Genomic DNA, 19,458 nt, shown 5'->3' on the forward strand with positions numbered 1-19,458 from the left:
TGCATTTTGAGTTGTTTGATTTGCTTTTTAAAATAAAGTTTTTGTGTTTACTGCTTTTGTGTTTGCTATGCCGATTTTGTGCCAAAGAATGTTCTCCAAAAAATTGACAACATATTATGGTATGACGTTTTTGTCGAATTTTGGGCAACATAGTATAGTATGATGTTTTTGTCAAATTTTGAACGACAGTATAGTATGACATTTTTGGCAAATTTTAAACGACATAGTATAGTATGATGTTTTTGTCAAATTTTGGACGACATAGTATAGTATGACTTTTTTGTCAAATTTTGGACGACATAGTATAGTATGACGTTTTTGTCAAATTTTGGACGACATAGTATAGTATGACTTTTTTGTCAAATTTTGAACGACAAAGTATAGTATGATGTTTTGTAAAATTTTGGACGACATAGTATAGTATGACGTTTTTGTCAAATTTTGGACGACATAGTATAGTATGACATTTTTGTCAAATTTTGGACGACATAGTATAGTATGACGTTTTTGTCAAATTTTGGACGACATGCTATAGCATGACTTTTTTGTCAAATTTTGGATGACATGCTATAGTATGATGTTTTTGTCAAATTTTGAACGACAAGGTATAGTATGACATTTTTGTCAAATTTTGGACAACATGGTATAGTATGACTTTTTGGTCAAATTTTGAACGACATGCTATAGTATGATGTTTTTGTCAAATTTTGAATGACATGCTTTAGTATGATGTTTTTGTCAAATTTTGGACGTCATAGTATAGTATGATGTTTTTGTCAAATTTTGGACGACATAGTATAGTATGACGTTTTTGTCAAATTTTGAACGACATGCTATAGTATGATGTTTTTGTCAAATTTTGGACGTCATAGTATAGTATGATGTTTTTGTCAAATTTTGGACGACATAGTATTGTATGATGTTTTTGTCAAATTTTAGACCAAAATTTCTTTTGACTTTTTTTGGTCAAATTTTGGAAGACGTGCGATAGTATGACTTTTTGGTCAAATTTTGAACGACGTAGTATAGTATGACATTTTTGGCAAATTTTGAACGACATAGTATAGTATGACGTTTTGGTCAAATTGTGGACGACATAGTATAGTATGACATTTTTGTCAAATTTTGAACCACATAGTATAGTATGACATTTTTGTCAAATTTTGAACCACATAGTATAGTATGATGTTTTTGTCAAATTTAGCTCACTTTGTCGAGCTGCTGTTTCATGTTGAGGCTTAACGTGGAACATAAGACTCTTGCATTTTGAGTTGTTTGATTTGCTTTTTAAAATAAAGTTTTTGTGTTTACTGCTTTTGTGTTTGCTATGCCGATTTTGTGCCAAAGAATGTTCTCCAAAAAATTGACAACATATTATGGTATGACGTTTTTGTCGAATTTTGGGCAACATAGTATAGTATGATGTTTTTGTCAAATTTTGAACGACATAGTATAGTATGACATTTTTGGCAAATTTTAAACGACATAGTATAGTATGATGTTTTTGTCAAATTTTGGACGACATAGTATAGTATGACTTTTTTGTCAAATTTTGAATGACAAAGTATAGTATGACGTTTTTGTCAAATTTTGGACGACATAGTATAGTATGACGTTTTTGTCAAATTTTGGACGACATAGTATAGTATGACTTTTTTGTCAAATTTTGAACGACAAAGTATAGTATGATGTTTTGTAAAATTTTGGACGACATAGTATAGTATGACGTTTTTGTCAAATTTTGGACGACATAGTATAGTATGACATTTTTGTCAAATTTTGGACGACATAGTATAGTATGACGTTTTTGTCAAATTTTGGACGACATGCTATAGCATGACTTTTTTGTCAAATTTTGGATGACATGCTATAGTATGATGTTTTTGTCAAATTTTGAACGACAAGGTATAGTATGACATTTTTGTCAAATTTTGGACAACATGGTATAGTATGACTTTTTGGTCAAATTTTGAACGACATGCTATAGTATGATGTTTTTGTCAAATTTTGAATGACATGCTTTAGTATGATGTTTTTGTCAAATTTTGGACGTCATAGTATAGTATGATGTTTTTGTCAAATTTTGGACGACATAGTATAGTATGACGTTTTTGTCAAATTTTGAACGACATGCTATAGTATGATGTTTTTGTCAAATTTTGGACGTCATAGTATAGTATGATGTTTTTGTCAAATTTTGGACGACATAGTATTGTATGATGTTTTTGTCAAATTTTAGACCAAAATTTCTTTTGACTTTTTTTGGTCAAATTTTGGAAGACGTGCGATAGTATGACTTTTTGGTCAAATTTTGAACGACGTAGTATAGTATGACATTTTTGGCAAATTTTGAACGACATAGTATAGTATGACGTTTTGGTCAAATTGTGGACGACATAGTATAGTATGACATTTTTGTCAAATTTTGAACCACATAGTATAGTATGACATTTTTGTCAAATTTTGAACGACATAGTATAGTATGATGTTTTTGTCAAATTTAGCTCACTTTGTCGAGCTGCTGTTTCATGTTGAGGCTTAACGTGGAACATAAGACTCTTGCATTTTGAGTTGTTTGATTTGCGTTTTAAAATAAAGTTTTTGTGTTTACTGCTTTTGTGTTTGCATTGCCGATTTTGTGCCAAAGAATGTTCTCCAAAAAATTGACGACATGTTATGGTATGACGTTTTTGTCAAATTTTGGACGTCATAGTATAGTATGGTGTTTTTGTCAAATTTTGGACGACATAGTATAGTATAACATTTTTGTCAAATTTTGGACGACGTAGTATAGTATGATGTTTTTGTCAAATTTTAGACCAATATTTCTTTTGACTTTTTTGGTCAAATTTTGGACAACATGCTATGGACCAATTTTTGGTCAAATTTTGAACGACAAAGTATAGTAAGATGTTTTCGTCAAATTTTGGACGACATAGTATAGTATGATGTTTTTGTCAAATTTTGGACGACATAGTATAGTATGACGTTTTTGTCAAATTTTGAACGACATGCTATAGTATGATGTTTTTGTAATTTTGAACGACAAGGTATAGTATGATGTTTTTGTCAAATTTTGGACGACAAAGTATAGTATGACATTTTTATCAAATTTTGGACGACATAGTATAGTATGACTTTTTTGTCAAATTTTGAACGACAAAGTATAGTATGACTTTTTTGTCAAATTTTGGACGACATAGTATAGTATGACATTTTTATCAAATTTTAAACGACATAGTATAGTATGACGTTTTTGTCAAATTTTGGACGACATAGTATAGTATGACGTTTTTGTCAAATTTTAAACGACATAGTATAGTATGACGTTTTTGTCAAATTTTGGGCAACATAGTATAGTATGACATTTTTGTCAAATTTTAAACGACAAAGTATAGTATACAGATATATAGTATATCAAATTTTGGACGACATAGTATTGTATGACGTTTTTGTCAAATTTTGGACGACATAGTATAGTATGACGTTTTTATCAAATTTTGGACGACATAGTATTGTATGACGTTTTTGTCAAATTTTGGACGACATAGTATAGTATGACGTTTTTGTCAAATTTTGGACGACATAGTATAGTATGACATTTTTATCAAATTTTGGACGACATAGTATAGTATGACATTTTTATCAAATTTTGTACGACATAGTATAGTATGACATTTTTATCAAATTTTGAACGACAGAATAGTATGACGTTTTTGTCAAATTTTGGACGACATAGTATAGTATGACATTTTTATCAAATTTTGGACGACATAGTATAGTATGACTTTTTTGTCAAATTTTGAACGACAAAGTATAGTATGACTTTTTTGTCAAATTTTGGACGACATAGTATAGTATGACATTTTTATCAAATTTTAAACGACATAGTATAGTATGACGTTTTTGTCAAATTTTGGGCAACATAGTATAGTATGACGTTTTTGTCAAATTTTGAACGACATAGTATTGTATGACGTTTTTGTCAAATTTTGGACGACATAGTATAGTATGACGTTTTTGTCAAATTTTGGACGACAAAGTATAGTATGACATTTTTGTCAAATTTTAAACGACAAAGTATAGTATGATGTTTTTGTCAAATTTTGGGCAACATAGTATAGTATGACATTTTTGTCAAATTTTAAACGACAAAGTATAGTATGACATTTTTGTCAAATTTTAAACGACAAAGTATAGTATGATGTTTTTGTCAAATTTTGGGCAACATAGTATAGTATGACGTTTTTGTCAAATTTTGAACGACATAGTATTGTATGACGTTTTTGTCAAATTTTGGACGACATAGTATAGTATGACGTTTTTGTCAAATTTTGGACGACATAGTATAGTATGTCATTTTTATCAAATTTTAAACGACATAGTATAGTATGACGTTTTTGTCAAATGTTGGGCAACATAGTATAGTATGACATTTTTGTCAAATTTTAAACGACAAAGTATAGTATGACATTTTTGTCAAATTTTAAACGACAAAGTATAGTATGACGTTTTTGTCAAATTTTGGACGACATAGTATAGTATGACGTTTTTGTCAAATTTTGAACGACAAAGTATAGAATGACGTTTTTGTCAAATTTTGGACGACATAGTATAGTATGACATTTTTATCAAATTTTAAACGACATAGTATAGTATGACGTTTTTGTCAAATTTTGAACGACAAAGTATAGAATGACGTTTTTGTCAAATTTTGGACGACATAGTATAGTATGACATTTTTATCAAATTTTAAACGACATAGTATAGTATGACGTTTTTGTCGAATTTTGGGCAACATAGTATAGTATGACATTTTTGTCAAATTTTAAACGACAAAGTATAGTATGACATTTTTGTCAAATTTTAAACGACAAAGTATAGTATGATGTTTTTGTCAAATTTTGGGCAACATAGTATAGTATGACGTTTTTGTCAAATTTTGAACGACATAGTATAGTATGACGTTTTTGTCAAATTTTGAACCACACAGTATAGTATGAAGTCTTTGTCAAATTTTGAACCACATAGTATAGTATGACGTTTTTGTCAAATTTTAAACGACATAGTATAGTATGACGTTTTTGTCAAATTTTGGGCAACATAGTATAGTATGACATTTTTGTCAAATTTTAAACGACAAAGTATAGTATGACATTTTTGTCAAATTTTAAACGACAAAGTATAGTATGATGTTTTTGTCAAATTTTGGGCAACATAGTATAGTATGACGTTTTTGTCAAATTTTGAACGACATAGTATAGTATGACGTTTTTGTCAAATTTTGAACCACACAGTATAGTATGAAGTCTTTGTCAAATTTTGAACCACATAGTATAGTATGACGTTTTTGTCAAATTTTGGACGACATAGTATAGTATGACGCTCATGTCAAATTTTGGACGACATAGTATAGTATGACGTTTTTGTCAAATTTTGGACGACATAGTATAGTATGACGTTCATGTCAAATTTTGGACGACAAAGTATAGTATGATGTTTTTTATCAAATTTTGGACGACATAGTATTGTATGATGTTTTTGTCAAATTTTGAACGACATGCTATAGTATGATGTTTTTGTCAAATTTTGAACGACAAGGTATAGTATGATGTTTTTGTCAAATCTTGGACGACATAGTATAGTATGACGTTTTTGTCAAATTTTGGGGTAAAAAAGTTTTTTTTCCAAGAATTTGTCCCATTTTGGACAACATAGTATGACGTTTTGGCACTTCAGCTGCGTGCAGGTTGGGGTTTGAACTGGCTACCCTTCAGTCTCAAGCTTGAAGCCCTAACCACTAGGCCACAGCTGCCTACATAGTACAGTATGTCGTTTTGATCACATTTTGGACAAAATAAAAATTCTAAAAAGTATCCAATTTTGGACGACATTATTACGTTTTTGTAAAATTTTGGAGCAAAAATTTTTTTCAAACAAATGGTCAGATTTTGGACAAAGTGGTGTAGTTTGACGTTGAGGTCACATTTTGGGGTAAAAAAAATATTTTGAAAGAAAAAATTCCGATTTTGGACGACAGTATGTATGACGTTTTTGTCAAATTTTGGGCAACATAGTATAGTATGACATTTTTGTCAAATTTTAAACGACAAAGTATAGTATGAAATTTTTGTCAAATTTTAAACGACAAAGTATAGTATGATGTTTTTGTCAAATTTTGGGCAACATAGTATAGTATGACGTTTTTGTCAAATTTTGAACGACATAGTATAGTATGACGTTTTTGTCAAATTTTGGACGACATAGTATAGTATGACATTTTTATCAAATTTTGGACGACATAGTATAGTATGACGTTTTTGTCAAATTTTGAACGACAAAGTATAGTATGACGTTTTTGTCAAATTTTGGACGACATAGTATAGTATGACATTTTTATCAAATTTTAAACGACATAGTATAGTATGACGTTTTTGTCAAATTTTGGGCAACATAGTATAGTATGACATTTTTGTCAAATTTTAAACGACAAAGTATAGTATGACATTTTTGTCAAATTTTAAACGACAAAGTATAGTATGATGTTTTTGTCAAATTTTGGGCAACATAGTATAGTATGACGTTTTTGTCAAATTTTGAACGACATAGTATAGTATGACGTTTTTGTCAAATTTTGAACCACACAGTATAGTATGAAGTCTTTGTCAAATTTTGAACCACATAGTATAGTATGACGTTTTTGTCAAATTTTGGACGACATAGTATAGTATGACGCTCATGTCAAATTTTGGACGACATAGTATAGTATGACGTTTTTGTCAAATTTTGGACGACATAGTATAGTATGACGTTCATGTCAAATTTTGGACGACAAAGTATAGTATGATGTTTTTTATCAAATTTTGGACGACATAGTATTGTATGATGTTTTTGTCAAATTTTGAACGACATGCTATAGTATGATGTTTTTGTCAAATTTTGAACGACAAGGTATAGTATGATGTTTTTGTCAAATCTTGGACGACATAGTATAGTATGACGTTTTTGTCAAATTTTGGGGTTAAAAAGTTTTTTTTCCAAGAATTTGTCCCATTTTGGACAACATAGTATGACGTTTTGGCACTTCAGCTGCGTGCAGGTTGGGGTTTGAACTGGCTACCCTTCGGTTTCAAGCTTGAAGCCCTAACCACTAGGCCACAGCTGCCTACATAGTATAGTATGTCGTTTTGATCACATTTTGGACAAAATAAAAATTCTAAAAAGTATCCAATTTTGGACGACATTATTACGTTTTTGTAAAATTTTGGAGCAAAAATTTTTTTCAAACAAATGGTCAGATTTTGGACAAAGTGGTGTAGTTTGACGTTGAGGTCACATTTTGGGGTAAAAAAAATATTTTGAAAGAAAAAATTCCGATTTTGGACGACAGTATGTATGACATTTTGGTCAAATTTTGGACCAGTTTTTTTTTCCAAAAAAATGGTCTGATTTTGGAAGAAATAGTGTTGTATGAAATTGAGGTTGACGACATAGTATAGTATGACGTTTTGGTCACATTTTGGGGTAAAAAATTGTTTTCCAAATTATTGTCTGATTTTGGTCAACATAGTATAGTATGACGTTTTTGTCAAATTTTGGACCAAAATTATTTTTTTCAAAAAAATGGTTAGATTTTGGACGAAATAGTGTAGTATGACATTGAGGTCGACGACATAGTACTGTATGACGTTTTGGTCACATTTTGGGGTAAAAAAAATGTTTTCCAAAAAGTTGTCCGATTTTCGACAACATAGTATGACGTTTTGGCACTTCAGCTGCGTGCAGGTTGGGGTTTGAACTGGCTACCCTCCGGTCTCAAGCTTGAAGCCCTAACCACGAGGCCACAGCTGCCCGCAGTATAGTATGACATTTTTATCAAATTTTAGGCTACATAGTATAGTATGACGTTTTTGTCAAATTTTGGACGACATAGTATAGTATGACATTTTTATCAAATTTTGGACAACATAGTATAGTATGACGTTTTTGACAAATTTTAAGCGACAAAGTATAGTATGACGTTTTTGTCAAATTTTGAACGTCATAGTATAGTATGACGTTTTTGTCAAATTTTAGACGACATAGTATAGTATGACGTTTTTGTCAAATTTTGAACGACATAGTATAGTATGACGTTTTTGTCAAATTTTGGACGACATAGTATAGTATGACGTTTTTGTCAAATTTTGGACGACATAGTATAGTATGACATTTTTATCAAATTTTGGACGACATAGTATAGTATGACATTTTTATCAAATTTTGGGCAACATAATATAGTATGACATTTTTATCAAATTTTGGACAACATAGTATAGTATGACGTTTTTGTCAAATTTTAAACGACAAAGTATAGTATGACGTTTTTGTCAAATTTTGGACGACATAGTATAGTATGACATTTTTATCAAATTTTGGGCAACATAGTATAGTATGACATTTTTGTCAAATTTTGGACGACATAGTATAGTATGACATTTTTATCAAATTTTGGACAACATAGTATAGTATGACGTTTTTGTCAAATTTTAAACGTCAAAGTATATTATGACGTTTTTGTCAAATTTTGGGCAACATAGTATAGTATGACGTTTTTGTCAAATTTTGAACGACAGTATTGTATGACGTTTTTGTCAAATTTTGGACGACAGTATAGTATGACATTTTTATCAAATTTTGGACGACATAGTATAGTATGACGTTTTTGTCAAATTTTGGACGACAGTATAGTATGACATTTTTATCAAATTTTGGACGACAGAATAGTATGACATTTTTGTCAAATTTTGGACGACATAATATAGTATGACATTTTTATCAAATTTTGGACGACATAGTATAGTATGACATTTTTGTCAAATTTTGAACGACAAAGTATAGTATGACGTTTTTGTCAAATTTTGGGCAACATAGTATAGTATGACATTTTTGTCAAATTTTAAACGACAAAGTATAGTATGACATTTTTGTCAAATTTTAAACGACAAAGTATAGTATGATGTTTTTGTCAAATTTTGGGCAACATAGTATAGTATGATGTTTTTGTCAAATTTTGAACGACATAGTATTGTATGACGTTTTTGTCAAATTTTGGACGACATAGTACAGTATGACGTTTTTGTCAAATTTTGGACGACATAGTATAGTATGACATTTTTATCAAATTTTGGACGACATAGTATAGTATGACGTTTTTGTCAAATTTTGAACGACAAGGTATAGTATGACGTTTTTGTCAAATTTTGGACGACATAGTATAGTATGACATTTTTATCAAATTTTAAACGACATAGTATAGTATGACGTTTTTGTCAAATTTTGGGCAACATAGTATAGTATGACATTTTTGTCAAATTTTAAACGACAAAGTATAGTATGACATTTTTGTCAAATTTTAAACGACAAAGTATAGTATGATGTTTTTGTCAAATTTTGGGCAACATAGTATTGTATGACGTTTTTGTCAAATTTTGGGCAACATAGTATAGTATGACGTTTTTGTCAAATTTTGGACGACATAGTATAGTATGACATTTTTATCAAATTTTGGACGACATAGTATAGTATGACGTTTTTGTCAAATTTTGGACGACATAGTATAGTATGACATTTTTATCAAATTTTGGACGACATAGAATAGTATGACGTTTTTGTCAAATTTTGGACGACATAATATAGTATGACATTTTATCAAATTTTGGACGACATAGTATAGTATGACGTTTTTGTCAAATTTTGGACGACATAGTATAGTATGACATTTTTATCAAATTTTGGACGACATAGAATAGTATGACGTTTTTATCAAATTTTGGACGACATAATATAGTATGACATTTTTATCAAATTTTGGACGACATAGTATAGTATGACTTTTTTGTCAAATTTTGAACGACAAAGTATAGTATGACTTTTTTGTCAAATTTTGGACGACATAGTATAGTATGACATTTTTATCAAATTTTAAACGACATAGTATAGTATGACATTTTTGTCAAATTTTAAACGACAAAGTATAGTATGATGTTTTTGTCAAATTTTGGGCAACATAGTATAGTATGACGTTTTTGTCAAATTTTGAACGACATAGTATTGTATGACGTTTTTGTCAAATTTTGGACGACATAGTATAGTATGACGTTTTTGTCAAATTTTGGACGACATAGTATAGTATGACATTTTTATCAAATTTTGGACGACATAGTATAGTATGACGTTTTTGTCAAATTTTGGACGACATAGTATAGTATGACGTTTTTGTCAAATTTTGAACGACATAGTATTGTATGACGTTTTTGTCAAATTTTGGACGACATAGTATAGTATGACCTTTTTGTCAAAAAACATCATACTATACTTTGTCGTTTAAAATTTGACAAAAATGTCATACTATACTTTGTTGTTTAAAATTTGACAAAAATGTCATACTATACTATGTTGCCCAAAATTTGAAAAAAAAGTCATACTATACTATGTCGTCCAAAATTTGATAAAAATGTCATACTATACTATGTCGTCCAAAATTTGATAAAAATGTCATACTATACTATGTCGTCCAAAATTTGACAAAAACGTCATACTATACTATGTCGTCCAAACGTTTTTTGTCAAATTTTGGGCAACAAAGTATAGTATGACTTTTTTGTCAAATTTTGAACGACAAAGTATAGTATGACGTTTTTGTCAAATTTTGAACGACATAGTATAGTATGACGTTTTTGTCAAATTTTAGACGACATAGTATAGTATGACGTTTTTGTCAAATTTTGAACGACATAGTATAGTATGACGTTTTTGTCAAATTTTGGACGACATAGTATAGTATGACGTTTTTGTCAAATTTTGGACGACATAGTATAGTATGACATTTTTATCAAATTTTGGACGACATAGTATAGTATGACATTTTTATCAAATTTTGGGCAACATAATATAGTATGACATTTTTATCAAATTTTGGACAACATAGTATAGTATGACGTTTTTGTCAAATTTTAAACGACAAAGTATAGTATGACGTTTTTGTCAAATTTTGGACGACATAGTATAGTATGACATTTTTATCAAATTTTGGGCAACATAGTATAGTATGACATTTTTGTCAAATTTTGGACGACATAGTATAGTATGACATTTTTATCAAATTTTGGACAACATAGTATAGTATGACGTTTTTGTCAAATTTTAAACGTCAAAGTATATTATGACGTTTTTGTCAAATTTTGGGCAACATAGTATAGTATGACGTTTTTGTCAAATTTTGAACGACAGTATTGTATGACGTTTTTGTCAAATTTTGGACGACAGTATAGTATGACATTTTTATCAAATTTTGGACGACATAGTATAGTATGACGTTTTTGTCAAATTTTGGACGACAGTATAGTATGACATTTTTATCAAATTTTGGACGACAGAATAGTATGACATTTTTGTCAAATTTTGGACGACATAGTATAGTATGACATTTTTATCAAATTTTAAACGACATAGTATAGTATGACATTTTTGTCAAATTTTAAACGACAAAGTATAGTATGATGTTTTTGTCAAATTTTGGGCAACATAGTATAGTATGACGTTTTTGTCAAATTTTGAACGACATAGTATTGTATGACGTTTTTGTCAAATTTTGGACGACATAGTATAGTATGACGTTTTTGTCAAATTTTGGACGACATAGTATAGTATGACATTTTTATCAAATTTTGGACGACATAGTATAGTATGACGTTTTTGTCAAATTTTGAACGACAAAGTATAGTATGACGTTTTTGTCAAATTTTGGACGTTATAGTATAGTATGACGTTTTTGTCAAATATTGGACCAAAATTCTTTTTTTCAAAAAAATTTTTAGATTTTGGACGAAATAGTGTAGTATGACATTGAGGTCGACGACATAGTATAGTATGACGTTTTGGTCACATTTTGGGGTAAAAAAAATGTTTTCCAAAAAGTTGTCCGATTTTTGACAAAAACGTCATACTATACTAAGTTTCAGTTCAATGTATATGTTGTATATGTTCAGTCCTTTTTGGTGTCCACCTGAGATACATCTTCTGGGGTTGATTGTTGCCGCTGTCAGGAATACATAGATTTGTTATATTAAAGTGTCATTATTTGGTATTACACAGGACAGGAGTATATGTGTAATGTCTAACAGTCAGATTGAAACTTTAACATCTTGACCAATGGCGGAATTCCCTGACATTTCCCAAGAACCGAGCGTCATCTGGTTGTAGTGAGTGGGATTGAAATGAATGATGCCGGGTGATTGAGTAATGTATTAAGTGCATCTAAAGATTCTTTTTGTGGTCAGTCACAGCATCATACGCATCACCGCTCATCTTTGTCGTTCTCATGATGAATCCTTGTCTGGTCTGTATAGATGCTGAGTTTGCAGAATGTTATATCTCGATCCGCTCTGTGTGACCTGGTGCTAATGCTCATGTTAGACAGCCATCTGCTGGCTGTGGTAATCCATCTGCAGAGACTGGGAAAAGAGAGTCTAGAGATCCCTCACGGATATGCACACACACACACACACCCACTTAAGACACTTTTGGGGTCACATATTTTTCAACGACCCACTTCTAGGGACACCGTTTTCTGGATTGTTTAGAGTGACACTGCTAGGTAAAGGTCTAGAGTAAACAGATTACAAAAAATCGGCTCAATGTCAAACAACTTTTAGTCCCTGAACAATTTTTATTATTATATAGTGCTATTTGGTGTAGGTATAAGCAATATAATCAGACTGAGGGAGCGTTTGTGTGTATGCAGACGATTGCAAGAAGGTTTTTTTTTTAGCACAGCAATTGAATAATTTAAATTTCGTGGGGCACCTCTTTGTGTTTTAACATAAAACAGGAAATAAAACATTTTCTATGTAAGATCTAAATACCACTACAGTGAGGACAAAGTCAGATGTAAAGGACATTTGTGTATTTTCAAGCCACAATTTATTGTATTTAAACACACACACACACGCACGCATCGTGGCAGGCATCCTGATGGACAGCTGCATCATCTGTAAAACCTCTCAATTCACTAAAATGTGCATTTCCAGCAAATGTCCACATTCTTACTTCAGATATTAATTAAGAACACATGTAGTAACCACTAGCGTAGGACCCTACTTATAAAGAAAACAATTAATTGCATTTCTTCTTTAATAACAAGATATTTTTGTCTTCATAAATGTTGGATTATTATTGGATCATTGATTTTAATTGATCTTATTTTATTCATCCCGAAACATTTTAATGACCTAAATCAACCTGCATTATCACCATTGTCTTCTGCACTGTGTTCACTGCATTAGCAACGCAAACTATAATGGTGAACGTGTCACATGTGTACACAAGAATCCGTACCAAATCTCTCACATAACATAAGCTCTAAAGTGACACGTAATGATCTTTTTTTTTTTTTTTGCATGGCAGCAGAGGAAAAATAAAAACTCCTTCCGAGAAAACTTCTCCTCCCTCCTCTATCTCGCTCGCTTGCACTTGCACTGAAGTAGAGGTGTAAATAACCCGGAGAAGCGCTCCTCCCCCGGCCAAACAGATGGATGCTCTCATGGTGCGTAAGAGTGTGATAGGAAAGAAAAAAAAAAAAAAAAAAAAAAAGGAACAACTCTGCAAATATGCATGCGGGGCCAGAGATAGAAATCATTTCCTAGGAGAAAGAAAGAGCATGTGAAAGAGAAAGAGAAGTACGGCGCTGCCAAGGACGCTGTTAATGTGGGAAAGGTTTGGGTTTAAGGGTCAAATATTGGGTTATGACAGTGGGACAAAGGTGGACATCTTAATAATGTCCTCCTCGCATTTGACAGTGTGTGAACAGCGTTTTAATGGGATCGGCATTCCCACATGTCCAGTTATCTCGCAGCGGCATCAGTTTTCTCGGCGCGCATCGTCTCAAAAATGCTCTTTTATTACAGGAAATCGTGATTACGTACATGTGCACTGGGAGGAGTGAGGATCTGCGGTCGCTCATCTTAAGTTATGTGACAGTCTAACGTTTTTAATTACACATAATCGAGGATCGGTTTATTCAGGTGAATAAACCGGTACTTGTGTGTTTGTGTTTTTCTGTATGTCATGTATATATATATATGTGTTTGTGTGTGTGTGTGTGTGTGTGTGTGTGGTCCTGCTGTAATGATAAATGTGTAGAGAGGGAGGAGTGTGAGGCCGGGGCCAGTAAACAGTGAGACGTGCATGTAGGAGGTCTCGGTGCAGACTGAAGCCAGAGCTGTCAGGAGTCCAGACAGAAGATACAGATAGATTCCATCCCTCCGTGATGCGCTGCCACTCGGCCTTACACAGCCCCATAAACTCTCCCGCACTGCCAGTCCATGCAGTTTAATGACCACCAGACCAATGGCTGTTCGATTGACTGTGTGGTGCTCGGGGCAGCAGTCGGCTCCCGGCACCGGAATATGTTGAAACTGTGTACTTAATGTACTGCGTGTATGTACGACATACCCTATAATTCCCATTATTTCTGTATATTATCCCATTTTTTTTGCCTGTACAAAGCTTTTTGTGGTAGTTTTTTACTCATTTGATGTGAGGGTCTAAGGATAGAGAGTGTCACTTGCTGTATAGACTGTAAAGCCCTTGGAGGCAAATTGTGTTTGTGATGTTGGGCTATGTAAATAAAATTGACTTGACAACAATTTGGATGAATTATGTACCTTTTATCAACTCATGCAAAACTCAATTTGTGTGTTGTTGTTTTTTTTACTTAATGGGGAAATAAGTAGTTTATAGTGCCATCTAGAGGAGAGGCTGAAATTTACAACAAAGACCTGCTGCTCTGCTCACCCCCTCCCTTCCCTGAGCGCTACGGTATCCTCAGCTGGTCAAATGTCGTCCTCGTTGTCTTTCTCCGTGTCAGCAGATGAGGTTCGTGAGGCGAGGGAGAGGGCGAGCTACCGCGGCCGTAGAAGACGAAGCAGAGAGAGAGGAGGCGGGACTTACGCTACAAGTAAAGAGACACTTGTTTTGTTCTCTCGCGTTTGTCCTTACAGGCTCCGGTAGAAGCATGGCGTCTCGCTGCTAACAGTGGCTATGCAACCGCGGTCCGCAGTCATGTTATTTAACATGACTTTTTGAAACACTACAAAAATGAAACACAAACTATTATACAGCAACTAGACAATGCAGGAGCACATAATATGTATAAAAAAGTGGATTTTGGGTTATATAAACCCTTAAATACTACACATTGTACCTTTAACTTAAACTTACTTAAAAATACCAATGTGAAGGTAGAACATCTTTGCTAGTGAAAGTTGTCATCTTTCAACTGGAATGGGTATGAAAGATATGTGATAGAAACCACTGTACTGTGTGAATGACAAAATATTTTTTTGACAAAATGACAAAATAAAATATATGTTACCACCAAATACTGAGCATTATTTGCTATAGCCTAACGTAGAGAAATGTTCTTGAAGAAGGAGAAAAAATGGGTGCCAGTAGAACTTTAACTGGCATTTCTTTTCATCTTTTTCATTCATTTTAACGAGGCCAGTTGACAGTACACAGCTATACTCTATACTCATGGACCACTGTACTTATAGACCATTATACTAATTTGTTTGTTTGTTTACTCTGTTGTGGGCATCTCCAAATGTGAAGCGAGTATGTTTGTGATGTGTGTGCATGTGCATGAAGGTGGGAAGTCACCTCTTTTCTGAGCCTCTTTGCCTCCAGGGTTCACACATTGTTCAGGAGGACGCAGACACCCACACTGACGGATGACCGTTCAGGCCGTTGTTTTTTTCCCCCCCGTGGGTTTCAGCTTTACTCTGGAAATCGTAATTCAACCCCCCTGGGGAGAGGCTGAAGAAGACGGACCAGGCCCCCCATCGCTCAGCTGCCTCGGCTGATATTCACGTAGAGGAGAGTAATAAGTCATGCGTCAGACTCAGTTGTGCCGTCGCCGAAATTCTTCAAGCGTACGACTGCGCTGACAATAAAACCATGTATGGTGCAGCCACTCTGCATCCACTCTGCATGCAAACTTGTGTAAAACACAAACTACAGTCATTAAATACAAAAAACTGGTGCTTGTTTCACTGTTGTGGCTGAGCAGCATATACATGAAATATATTAAATAAATAAAAAATAAACAAGTGACAGTGAAATTCAGTCCATGGGAAATGATAAGAAAAAACACTTTAAAGAATAAAAAATACCTAAACCTGAGATAAAATATATATGTACAGTATATGTATATATGACAAAAAAAAAAAAAAAAGTTAATTATTTTGTCCCTTTATTGTCAATTTATGTATATATATATTGACAATAAAGGGACAAAATAATGAACTCTTTTTTTTATTTAAGACCCATTTCAATTGAGAGCTCATTTACAAGTCAGCACAGGTTTTAACAAATATCACAAATACAAGAAACAATACAAACTATAAGTTAAATATTGATCTACAAGTCCACTGAATTCAGGACGTATTGGTTCAGACAGGACACATTTGAGATTTCAAACAGATACATGGTCAGAATCTTGTATTTAAAACACATTTCGAGCGTTAACGTTACAGTGTTTTGTTTATTCAAAAAAAAAAAAAAAAAAAGAACTGTGAGAATATAGTGTCACTTTCACGTTTTCTCACGATGGACACACAACTCTAACCTTTCACCCGGGTTCACAGTCGAACAAGTGTCACCGTGATCAGCAAGTTCACAGTGTATCTCTTTTTTGCGGCGTTTCGCAACATCGACACTTAACTGAAATACTCTTGAGCAGCGTGGCTCAAAAACAAAAAAAAAAAAAGCCCCTCTCTCATGAAAAAAACATGCTTGTTCAAACCACACAAGGTAGTCTCACATCCCCAAACTCTGACGGAACTCTCTCAATTTCATGCTCAAAATAACCCGGAAAACAACTTTTACCACTTTTTCTCACACAGAGCCGCGAGGCGGACACGTGGTGTGGACGCGGAGCCAGTGCTGGGCTCTGCGAGGCAAAAGGAAGAAAAACACGCTAGTCCATTAGTTTACTTGACTTTAGTTGATGACATCATAGGTCACTCTGGCCTTCTAATGGCTCCACTGACCGAGACTGATGATTCCTCAGCTCAGTGATGCCATCACCACCTGCACTCTCTGCCAAGTATTCAATTAGAGTCAGTGAGTAATTGGGTGTAGATGAGGCACAGAGCTCATCGCTAAGCTCAATGTGATGGAGAGTGAGGGAGAGACGGGGGAGAGGGACGGAGAGTGGGGGGGGGAGTGTTGAAGGCGTGGGGTGGCGGATGTTGGCTGTCATGCTGTTAGTGACCTGATAATAACAACTGTTTCTAAACAAGCCTCATCAGCACGGAGGCAGAGACACGTGGAGCTGTACACGGCTTATCCGCCATCGATGTTAAATGGGCAAATTTATGAGGAGCACAGATTCTAAGACATTATAACAGAAGTTATAATGACTTATTTCTGTATGTTTTTAATGCAAAGATTCAGCAAAGAAAATGTTTTTTTCCATATCGTAAGAACACTTTTATTTTGAAATTCTCTGAAACATCATCACACATGTTGTTATTGTAATATGATGATATACAGTAAAAAGTTGGATGTTTTTTCATGATGAGAGTAATATTAATATCAGCTGCATCTCAATTATCTTCTGTTCCATTTTCCTCTAGTTTCCTCTCTTTGTAAATGTGATGTTTTGTTTGTAACCTACTGACCTTATCTCTGTACATGTGACACCTGCTGCACATCTGTCTGTCCTCAGACAGATCCCTCCTCTGTGGCTCTTTCTGAGGTTTCTCCCATGTTTGCCCTTTACAAGAGTTTTCCTCACTCGGTGTGAGGGTCTAAGGATAGAGGGTGTCACTTGCTGTAAACTAGACTGTAAACCCCTTTAAGGCAAATATTGTGTTTGTGATGTTGGGCTATATACATAAAATGTAAATGTTCTAAAGTATAAGTGGATGTTTTCCATATCATTGATTATTACCTATAAATAAGATAAGATAGTTCTTGGGGAAATTAGCATTGTCACCGCCTCAAAGATAAAGATAATAAATAATAAACATGCATTTCCAAGAAAGTGCAATATAGAAAGATATGATGATAAAAAAGTAAAAAAATAGGATGTACATTATAGACAGTTTCTAGATTATATACAGTATGGGCTTGATATTTACATGGGATATTATATATATGGATATTGCACTTTTTAAAATTTTATTATTATAAAATTAATTATATTGCACATGGAATGAGTAGCTTGACTGCGTGTGGTCTACTGAGAGCAGTGCAGCGTCAACCAAGTATTACTTATTTATGCATTGTTTGCACATTTTTGTTCCCAGAGCCTTTGAGAAATTCTGCTAAGTCACTAAAACGTTATATATATTTTTTTATCCAAAATTGCAAAGTTGGGGGAAAAACAATTACAAATTGATTTCTAAAGATCAGCATTATCATCAGCAAAAAAATAAAAGAGAAACATATCAGCCAACCTCTGAATTCAGTACATAACTTAACTGCTGAACCATGAGGAGTTTCTGGTATTCAGATAAGATCAAACCCTCATTAATGTATGCACTTCCCCAATTACTTTCCTTTAATGACCTCCATTTAGACACTTTGACTTCTCTCGCCTTATCTATTTTTTCCTGTTTACATTTCCTTTGTGCCTGATTGTAATTGTTGAAATAACAACCGACGTGACTGACGGCAAAGTCCACGGAACAAACACAGCGACGTCAACTCTGACACTGCAGATCCCTGCAGCTGTAAGGAACATTCACTGTGTCACTGCACTGATGTCATTATCACGGGCGACAATCTCAATAACCAGGTTAATATCCGTAATTGTGGCGGTCACGTGTGTGTGTGTGACCTCTCTTGGTTTTAAATGTAGCAGAAATAACAAATAAACAATTTGCTCGGAGGACTCACAGCACACACAGATACCATCTGCTGTGCCTGATGTAATCGCTTTGGGAAACAAGGGGGGGGAAAGGATTTAGTGAAGGACAAGATGAGCAACAGAACATGTTATCCTGGTGATTATTGTTGGTTTTGTTGTTGTGTTTTATTGTATGGCTGTTGCTTTTACCAATGTTTTATGTTTTAACTTATTTTGGTGTGAGCTTTTATGTCTTTTATGTATTATTCTGTACAGCACATTGGTTCACTGGGGATGTTTTAAAGTGCAAATAAAGCTGGATTGACTTTGGACGTGAGTTAATGAAATTACAATAAACTACTGAATTTAAATGTTATTTTTATTTTTTTTAATAGTTAGGTAACTTTATGTACAGTATACATAATTTGGTTTATTCAAACATGTCTGTTATACTATACAATACTCTACATTTCATGCTGAAATGCTTATTTATTTAATAATTTACCCCACACTATGCAATACTTATATACTGTGCACTACTTATATTGTATATACAGATT

This window comes from Microchirus variegatus (genome assembly GCF_963457635.1).
Source record: "Microchirus variegatus genome assembly, chromosome: 14".
NCBI classification, from domain to species: Eukaryota; Metazoa; Chordata; class Actinopteri; order Pleuronectiformes; family Soleidae; genus Microchirus; species Microchirus variegatus.